Consider the following 10,739-nt stretch of genomic DNA (forward strand, 5'->3'; position numbering starts at 1 on the left):
AAGTTACCAATTTTGTAACTAGCCTAAAGCTAGTATTTAAACAGTGACGAGGAGTTTTGCAGATTCAGACTAACATTGCTATCCCTCTGATATTTAGACAACGTTGCTAAATTTATATTTAGGCTTGGGTAGATTTTTTTTTCTTCCAATTTTGACAATTATTTTTATAGCTTGAGATGTTAAGGGGTCGGGCAGGGTTAGAGAAGCATGAACACTGGGGCTTGCCCAGTACTGACTGAAGGGAGCTCTCCACGTGATGAAGGCATCTAAGACATCTTGCCACAAGGTATGAAGGAGGCTGAAGTTGTGGCCCAGCAGAACAGAGAACCCCAATCGAGGCTGAAAGGAGTTGGACAAGCACCTGAACACAGAATAAGCCATCCTGCTGCTGAACAGTTCCTGCTGGGAAAATGTAGTCATGATAGCAGAACCACAAAGGGTGCCCTGAAATGCTGTAGGGCAAGTGACACCTGAGCTCTACAGGTGCAAGGTACAAGGAGGACTACAGTCTAGATGGGGCAGAAAGGAGGTCTTTGACAGGACTGCAAGGAGGAGGATCAGTCTCCTGCCCAGGGGTGGGGAACCTTCTTTGGGTCAAGGCCACTGACCCACAGAAAAATCAGTCTGTGGCCACACACCTCACTGACGTGGTCCCCAAAGGAGAAAGACATTCCACATATTTCCCTCACACACCAGAGCCCAGAGGGGCCCAGCCTAGTAGATTTTGTGTGCTCTGCAATGGAGTACCAGTGGGGCTGGAGCACCAGCACAGACACCCCAATGCTAGGCGGGACTGTGAGACTTGGGGGCCGGATCCAGGCAGGCCAGAGGCCGTATTCAGCTCCCGGGTGGGCCTTAGGTTCCCTACTCCTGCTCCAGCCCTATGGGAGACCACCCTGCTGTGGAATAGTTCCTGCCCAAGATCAGAGCCATTCAGATGCACTGGGGCTTCCACTCTGGCTGGGATTTCAACCCCCTCCAAGTCACAACTGTGCCAGTACTGTAGCCATAGTTTTGTTAATTATTTTACAACTACCCCTTCTAAAAGATCTGTTTAAAATTATCCAGATATTAGAGTGGCATGGTAACATTCCTATTATTAAAGGGGATTCAGTTTCACACACAGTTGGAATTCAAGCTCTTTGTTTTGTTACTGCATATGTTCCTGGAGCTTTCAGCACTCAATCTGAGAGTATATAATGAATGTTTTGAGTATTTTTCAACAAAATATCTTAGTTTAGAATTAAGATTAATTAAAATGGGTCTTTTAAGAATTTTCTGTCCATTGTCTGATCTGTCTTTGTATCCCTTTTGCTATCAAATAGCTGGTTTAGTGTTCTCATTTTCCATTAATTAAGGCTTATCCCTGGCCAACTTTGAATGTACATTTGAGGAAAAGCCAAAAAAGAGTTTGATTAACAGCTAGACAAAAAAAATCAAAAAGTAATAAAAAAAATGTTTAAGTACATCAGAAGCAGGAAACCTGCTAAACAAACAGTGGGGTTCCTGGATGACAGATACCAAAGGAGCACTCAAAGATGCAGTCATTGTGGAGAAACTAACTGAATTATTTGCTTCGGTCTTCTCCGCTGAGGATGTTAGGCAGATTTCCAAATCTCAGCCATTCTTTCTGGGTGACAGATCTGAGGAACTGTCCCAGATTGAGGTACCGTTAGAGGAGGTTTTGGAATTAATTGATAAACTTAACAGTAACAAGTCACTGGGACCAGATGGCATTCACCCAAGAGTTCTAAAAGAACTCAAATATGAAATCATGGAACTATTAACTATGGTTTAAACCTATCCTTTAAATCAGCTTCTGTACCTAATGACTGGAAGATAGCTAATGTGACACCAATATTTAAAAAGGGTTCTAGAAGTGATCCTGGCAATTACAGACCAGTAAGTTTAACCTCAGTACCAGGCAAATTAGTTTAAACTAGTGAAGAATAAAATTGTTAGACACGCAGATGAACATAATTTGTTGGAGAAAAGTCAATATGGTTTCTGTAAAGAGAAATCATGCCTTACTAGAGTTCTTTGAAGGGATCAACTGACATGCATAAGAAGGATTCAGTAGATATAGTGGACTTAGATTTCCCCCCAGCACCATCTGCATGGGGAAGTAGAAGCACAGCGGGAAACAGACTGCTTCAGTCCCTGCTCGCGCCATCTCGCACTGCTTCTGTGACAATTCTACTTTTGGAATGTATAAGAGCCCCATTGGGGCTTTGTACATTTCAAAGGCTGAGGTGCCGCAGGAAGCGTGGAGCCAGCAGGGGAGTCCTCAGCCTTTGAAATGTACAAGAGCCCCAAAGGGTCTCTTGTATGTTTCAAAAGGAAGCCCCACAAGGAGCAAGGGACTCCCTGCTGGCCCCACACTACCTGAGACGCCTCAGCCTATTAAATGTACAGAAGCCCTGGAGGAGCTCTTGTACATTTCAAAAGCAGAATCGCAGCAGAAGCAGTGCAAGAGACTGCTTCAGTCCCCACTTGCACCGTTTCCCACTGTGCCTCTACCTCCCCTGGCCCCCATGGGAATAGTGCTGGGAGGAACCGGCTTTTAAGCTGGCTATCCCAGCACCGACTAGTGCTCTTCCCGCTTGCTGTCTTTCTCCAATAGAAGCAACAGTGGGAGGGGGGGAAGAGTAACTAGTCACATCACTAGTTGCTTACATCCATACTGAAAAACATCCGTTCAAGGTGCAGTAGCCATCAAAAAAAACAAACAATGTTTGGGATCATTTAAAAAGAGGTCCAGAATAAAACAGAAAACATCATATTGCCTCTACATAAAACCATGGTACATCCATATCTTGAATACTGCATACAGATGTGGTCGTCTCATCTCAAAAAGATATACTGGCACTGAAAAAGGTTCCAAAAAGGGCATAAAAATGATTAGCGGTTTGGAATGGGACACATTTAAGAGAAATTAAAGTCTGGGACTTTTCAGCTTAGACAAGAGGAGACTAAAGGGAGGGGGGTAATGATAGAAATCATGATATAAAATCATGACTAGTATGGAAAAAAAAATGAATAAGGAAAAGTTATTTTATCACATGTGAACTAGGGGTCATGAAATGAAATTAATAGGTAGCAGATTTAAAACAAACAAAATGAAGTTTTTCTTCACTCAGCGCACAGTCAACCTGTGGAACTCCTTGCTAGAGGATGTTGAGAAGACCAGGACTTTTACCGGGCTTAAAAAAGAACTAAATAGATTCATGGAGGTTAGGTTCATCAATGGCTATTAGCCAGGATGGGTAGGAATGGTGTCCCTAGCCTCTGTCAGAGGCTGGGAATAGATGACAGAAGAGGGATTGCCTGATGATTCCCTGTTCTGTTCACTCACTCTGAGGCATCTGGCATTGGCCACTGTGCGAAGACAGGATACTGGGCTTGGTGGACCTTTGGTCTTAGCCGGTATGGCCATTCTTATGTTCTTAAGAAATTTGCATGAAATTCAAGGAAGACTATGAAGATTTCAAAAGGAAGAAACAGAGAAGTGGCTAAAAAGAATAAGAGCCTGAAGAAAGTAGAAAGAGATCCATGTGAAGGAGACCCTTGAACTCCACAGGGTTTTCAACAACTTCCACCCTACCATCAACCTTAGCCTAGACCACACAAAAGATCCACTTCCTTGACACTACAATTAAATGATGGCCACACCTCCACCACCTTATACCAGAAACCTATTGACCATTATTCTTACCTACATTCCTAGAGCTTCCACCCAGGACACATCACACGATCAATTGTTTACAGCCGGGCCCTAAGATACAACTGGATTTGCTCCAATCCCACAAACAGGGAAACACTTACAGGATATCTATCAAGCCCTCTTAAAGCTTCAATACACACCTGGGAAAGTGGAAAAACAGATGGACAGAGCTACACAAGTATCCAGGCATCTGCTTCTTTAGGCACAAAGAAGCTTCTTTAGGCTTCTGCCCAACAAGGAAAATAACAGAATGCCAATAAGTCATCACCTACAGCCCCTGACTTAAATCCCTCCAGTGCATCATTAACAATCTACTACCTAACATGGAGAATAATCCCTCACTTCACAGGCCCTGAGAAACAGGCTAGTCTTTTCCCACAGGCAACCCCCTAACTTGAAGTACATTCTTTCCATCAATGACAAATCATACCTCAAACATACTCACCCAGGAACCTACCCCTGCATTAAGCCCCATTGACAATTCTGTCTACAAGCAACATCACCACAAGACCTGACCACATAAGCCAGCACATCAGAGGCTCATATAGCTGTACTTCCTCTAATGTGATATGTGCCATCAAGTGCCAGCAATGCCGCACTGCCATGTATATTGACAGTCTCTACAACAAAGGTTAAATGGACGCATGTCAGATATTGGAAGTGGTAATATACAAAAACTTTTGGGAGCAAATTTCAACCTAAGTAGTCACTCATCTACAAAGAAATTTCAGGAACCAACTATGGAGAATAACTGGGGAACTGGCCTTCATATGCAATTCTGACACTCTCTCAGGGAATGAACAAAGACATGAACTTTGTCATGTCATGTCATGTCATGACATGGAAGTTGTATTCAACATCCAAATGACATAAAAAACTAAGTATGTGACTCAGTCCACTCAAATAGCCTCCTTTAGCATCGAATAACAGGTTCTCCCCCCCCCCCTTTTTTTGCTTTAAATTGTAGGGTTTTTCCTTTTTTCTCCATTCATATGAAGTGGGTTTTGCCCCTGAAAGCTCATGAGTTTTATATTTAAACACACACACACACACACACACACAAAATAGGGGGTTATGCCCCTGTTCTCCACACTTGCCAATCCCCCTCTCTTGGGCAGCTTTCACAGCCAGAGAGTGTCAGAGCTACATTCAACAACCTCACTCTCTCTAGGGGGAGGTGAATGGCCAGGGGCAGCGGGCAGGAGCAGGCTGGGGGCAGGGTGTCTGGCCAAGGGGGGTAGAAGGGTCCATGAGCAGGCTGAGAATAGGTGTCTGGACAGGGAGGAGGGAGCAGAAGCGGGGTCTTAGTGGAGGGAGCGTGTGAGGGGGCTGGGGCTGCAAATCTCGGCAGGGTGGTGAGTGAGGGGGCTGGCAGTGTGGGGTCTTGTCTTGGGGGGGTATGAGTGAGCATGCTGGGGATGCTGGGCCTCGGCCACGCAGTGAGTGAGTGGGCGGGGGTGCAGGGTGTTGGCGGAGGGGTGTGTGTGAAGAGGTCAGGGGTGTGTGATCTCAGCAGGGCAGTGAGTGAGGGGGTGAGGGCAACACTGGGAGCCCATGCTGGCACTCCAGCCTCACCGCACCATTCGAGACCCCTTACTCTCAGCCCCCTCACTCACCGCCCTCCCGAGACCCCACACTCCCAGCAGCAGGAAAAACCTCCTTAAAGCACGTCTCTGCACTGCTGTCCCTCCTACCAGGAGAGGGGAAAGGGAAGCAGCAGTGCCTCCCCCAAACTCCCTTACAGAAAGCCAGCGCTGGCGCTTCAACCTTGCGTGAGGGGAGGAAGGATGGAGAGTCATCATTTGTCAAGCTGCACTCTCGGGTTCAGCCCTGGGAGCCCAGAGCAGATGCTCCAGAGAGCCGGGGAAGCAGACAGGGTACAGCATAACCATGTCATCCCCGAAGGGCTAGAGGTGTGGCGTGGCCAAAATCTGCCCAGCTCATGGCGGGCCTGGGAGAGCGGGCCTGAGCCAGGAGCCTGGCCCCAGGTCACTAGCACATGCTGGAGCCACTCTCTCGGGGGGAGATCTGTGGTATGGTGTTCCCCCAGAACCCCCGCTGCATTTCCAACAGGAGCCGCACCAGACGGGATAGTCCTGGGCAAGTCCTGCCTACATTCCCAGTGTGAATGGGCTTCACCCCGGGCCTTGTACCTGCCAAAGCAGCCCCCTGGGCCAGGGGACAGACCACCCGAAAGGCTGTGGCCAGAGCTGAGTGAGCAGGACCATTGGAAGATGGAATCTGCCCAGGCCAGGCTGCCAGGTGGCTTTGCCGGTCTCTGAGCAGTCTCCGGAGCAGGAACGCTGTGTGAAGGCAGAACCTGTGGATACAGATGACATCATTCTGTCATCCTGCAGGAAAAAAAATGTTATATGTAGAAAGAGGTGGGATTTTTTTGGTTAATCTCTAAGATGTTACAGGACTACTTGTTTTTTGTAGAAAGATGTGTTAGGTTATCCCAGCAGCACTCAAAGATGAAAAGGGTGAAAAGACATCAGAATGGAGCAAGATGAATGAAATGTGTACAAAAATCTACAATGATTTCTACGCCTCACATGTCAATGTCCAGCATATGCCTGCAATGCAAAGACTACAGAAGTTCCTGGTGTTATGTGGGAAGAAACTAAATATGCAATTTGTAACAAAGAGCAGAAAAAGCCCTTTGGGAGTGGACGATATTTGGCTGGAATATTTCAAAGCAAGAAAATATACTCTCTTCAAAGTGCTGGTGCAATGGTTCACCATCTACATCAATAGCAAGCATGCTCCAGAGACACAGAAGAAATTGAAAACAATACAATTGATGAAGAAAGATGATCCAGAAGAACTGAACACCTACTATCCACACTCCTCTCAATTGCATAAGGCCTTCACCTGCAACATACTCAGTCACATTAAGAAGGATCTTCAAATGAGCAAAAGTCAAGAACAAACTGGTTTCTGCTTGGGATATTTCAACAATTGATCACATCCATTCAGTTTGGCAGTTCATCAAAAAAAATGCAAGGAATACAAAGTACCATTGTGTCTTGCATTTTGTTGACTACAAAAAAGGTTTCAACTTGGTATAGATTTATGCTGTGCTCAACATGCTTAATGAAATCAGAATTGACCCAAGATATGTTGGCCTGATAGAAGAAATTAACCACAATTATGTGACAGAAAAGTTATTCAATGTCCCATGCAGTATTATTATACATAGGAGAGTAAGACAATGCAAAATAATGTCACTATATCTGTTTGCAGCAATACTGAAGTTACTGCTCAAGAAAGTGAACTGGAAAGAAGGAATTACAATTGCTGGAGACCAGTTAACACATCTCTTCACTAACAACTGTTTAATACTGGCAAAGGACAGTGAAGAACTGGAAAATAAATTACAGCAACTGCAAACACTTTCACAAGATATAAGATTGGAAGTGAACACATCAAAAAGTGGATGTGCAATGACTCGGGCTTGACAAACTATGTAATCTACTCACCCATGGTGAGTAGAATACAACCTGGAAGAGCCGGGTTCAGGCGATCTGCGCAGATCGCCGGACAGCGCAGCTAGCAAGCGGGGTTCACCGCGGCTTGGCGAGCCCTGGCAATGAGCATTGCACAGTAGTAATCATAAGTGTATACAGGAAAGTAATCAAAAAGTTCAACAAATATATTAACTTGGGTCAGTAGCTGAACAGAAACAACTCATTCAATGGGGAATGCAGTAGGATGAGAAAGGTGGGCTGAGTAAGTTTCAGCAAAACAAAGATGCTTATAATGGAGGATGAATGGCTTATGAAGAAAAAAAGAAAGCTGCAGTTTTGCAGCAATGCTATATGGAACAGAAAGCTGGTCAATGATTAAGTGAAGAAAAATTCACTTTAATGGAGAGAGTAATGGAAAGGTAAACATTTAAGATATCACCCTGATCAAATACTGAGAAGGCATACAGAGGTGATCAATGGGACGATGCAAAGCAGAAATGGGTGGGTCATATAGTCCATACTCACATTAGTGACTGAATCCCCAGAAACCACAAACAACTGCTGGGCAGACTGAAAACAAACTGTATCGATCTCATGGCGAAACTCTTTGGCCAGAAATTGAAAGAATATGCTCGCAACAAAATGGAATGGTGTGGCATCAACTTGTGTTCCTGGAGGGATGGAGGAGGACAAGCCAGATAAAGATGATGAAAGTGACTAGAATAATGGGAAGGAGAGTGTGCTTTTAAGATCTGCAAATGACATCAAGCTAGGAGAGGCTGCAATGAGTTTGGAACAAAAGATTAGAATTCAAAAAAATCTGGATAATTTACAGAACTGGTTTGAAAACAACAAGATGAAACTCAGTAAAGGCAAGGGAAAACATTTATGAAGGGAAAAATCTAATGCACAAATAAAAAATGAGAAATAACTAAATAGGAAATAGTACTGCACAAGAGGACCTGGTAATTACAGGCAGTTCCCAGGATACGTACAAGATAGGGATTGTAGGTTTGTTCTTAAGTTGAATTTGTACGTAAGTCAAAACTGGAACATATTGTACCCCAGCTGTCCCCGATTCAGCCGCTGCTGAAACTGACCAGCGGCTGACTGCAGGAAGCCCGAGGCAGAGCTGCTTTGCCCCGGGCTTCCTGGAATCAGCCGCTGATCAGTTTCAGCAGCAGCTGACTTGGGGACACCTGGGGTAGAGCGGCTGGGGTGCTGCCAGGTTGGTCCCCGCAGCGCCGAGGTGCGGCGCTGCGGGGACCAACCGGGCACCGCCCCAGCTGCTCTGTCCCAGGCTTCCAGATTCAGCCACTATTGTAACTGACCAGCAGCAGCTGAATTGGACACACCTGGGGCAGAGCAGCTGGAGTGCTGGTGGGTTGGTCTGGTAGCGCCAACCCTTGGCGCTCACAAGAGATCATCTCCCCTCCCTTGTGAGTTTCAGCAGCAGCCTGTCACCTGCGGATCTACCCGTTCCCACCGCCCTCCTCCCCCTTAGGCAGTAGAGAGGAAAGGTAGATTGCGAGCCTGTTGCAGGGGCAGTGTAATTGACTAGAACTTCTTGAAACAGCTGCCTGCCTCTCCCTCCCTCCCTGGTTCTGCCGCTTGCAGGCTTTGCCTCCCTGCAACAGGAGGGAGGGTTCAGCACACCCCCGCCGACCCCTACCCTCTCCTGCCCCCCTCCCTCCTCCAGGCAGTAAAGAGGAAAGGTAAATTGAGAGCCTGTCGGCTGTGGATCCAACCGGAGTAAGTGTAACTGACTAGAACTTCCTGAATGCGGCTGCCTGCCTCTCCCCGCCTCTCCCCTTCCGCCGCTCGCAGGCTTTGCCCCCTACTCCAGGCAGTAGAGGGGAAAGGTAGACTGAGAGCCTGTCGGCTGTGGATCCAGCTGGGGCAGTGTAATTGACTAGAAATTCCTGAAGCAGCTGACTGCCTGCCTCTTGCCCCCTCTCCACCACCCTGCAACATGACGGAGAGTTTGGCACCCCTGCCCCTGCTGCCGACCTCGGTCCCCTTCTCCTCCCTCTCTCCTTCCCCTTCCACCCCCCAGAGGCAATAGATAGAGAAAAGATAAATTGCAAGCCTGTTGCCTGCATATCCAGCCGCAGTTAGTGTAATTGATTAACAACTTGAAGCAGCTGCCGGAGCACTTCCGGGTTGCAGTTGGTGCTGGACCATCAGACGTACCGGACCATTGGATGCCAGACCACTGGAGTTTTACTAATTGGAAAAAACTTAAAAAACAACTAATAGTCTTGCAGCACCTTAGAGACTAAAGTCGTGCAGAAACAATGTGGCTGTCAGTCTCTTAATTTTCAAACCAAGAGACCATCCAATACATACCATGCACAAAGTGGGAATATTACCTGCTACATGTACTAAAGTTATTTTCTAATAAAATCAGAAAGGGAGAAGGTAATTTACCATTACAGTGACAGTCCTTTCTCCTGATTGGGTGAAAAAATGGTGTTCTGAATAGGTTTCAAATTTTGCTTTTTAAAAGACCTCAAAGAAATAGCAATTCTCTAACCAGAGGAAGGAGGAATCAGTTGGAGGAAGAGGGAAATAAACTCTTGTGAGAAAAAACACCGCCTGTCAAGAAATACAGAGCTAATGCCTTGGCCCAGCTAGTTTTCCCCAAATGGAAGCAAGGAACCCAGAAGATAATTCTGTGAGGTTGGAGAAATTGTCAATAGCCTACTTCCTCCTCCACATCTAAAGGAAGTACTTTGACAACTCTGTACAAGATTCACTAAGAATTATCCTGAACAGTATTATCTACGTCTAGAACAGCAAATGGCATACTGTATCAGAAGACTGGTGCTGCATGTTGTTTCGCACCCTGAACAGAACCAGATATTTCAAAGGAAGGTGCAAGAAACCCTAGAATGGATAATTACAAAATAACCTTCATGAAAGGGATTTTTTTTACTCTTTTCCTTCCTTCTCCCCATAAGTGTATGTTATAAGATCTGTTTGTGTTTAATTCCACAACATACAGAACCAACCTGATCCTCTCTGTTCTAAGAACTAAAATCTTCCTCCAGACCCTGATTATCCCGCATAGTGGTCACTGCAACCTTTCCTCTGCTCTGAGCAGCACTCACATTCCCCCTCCACACAAAACACAGCAACCACGTCACACGTACCCCGGTAATTCTTGCACTGGCTCCCGACTAATCACAGCAATGAAAAGCAAAGGCTGTATTCCCTTTAAGGCCCCCCCCAGTTACCACATCCACATCTCGGACGCGCTCTCACCCCTCTGCTCCGCTAAGGATTCCTGCCTAGGGGCGGGTGACCCTTTAGCCTACATGCGTCCAGCGCAAGGGAGATACGGGGAGCCCCGGTGGGTGTAATGTCAGGCAGGAGGGCTGGGTGACTCCCTCTGTCCCGAGGCCTCCTCTCCCGCCTGGCGGGCTGCTGGTGCGGCCCGGCTGCGCGGGCGACGCCGCTCGCTCACACTGGGGCAGGGCAGCTACCCCCACCCTGGGTACGAGGGCAGGTGAGTCCCGCCGGAGCGCCGCCCCCCGCCCGGG

At 46.7% G+C, this 10,739-nt stretch overlaps 1 protein-coding gene across 5 annotated transcripts in view; it reads right to left on the bottom strand.

The window, feature by feature from the left end:
* The window catches only part of IPO11 (importin 11), a 252,471-nt gene that overhangs the window by 229,504 nt on the left and 12,228 nt on the right, over window positions 1–10,739 (bottom strand). The window contains exon 1 of one of the 5 annotated variants that reach the window (XM_075932407.1): window positions 10,462–10,734. The exons of the other annotated variants lie outside the window; for them this stretch is intronic. The gene's annotated coding sequence lies outside the window, so the exon portion shown is untranslated. Of the gene's footprint in view, window positions 1–10,461; window positions 10,735–10,739 lie in introns of those variants that run through there. 5 annotated transcript variants of the gene reach the window in all.

This window comes from Pelodiscus sinensis, chromosome 6 (genome assembly GCF_049634645.1).
Source record: "Pelodiscus sinensis isolate JC-2024 chromosome 6, ASM4963464v1, whole genome shotgun sequence".
NCBI lineage: Eukaryota > Metazoa > Chordata > Testudines > Trionychidae > Pelodiscus > Pelodiscus sinensis.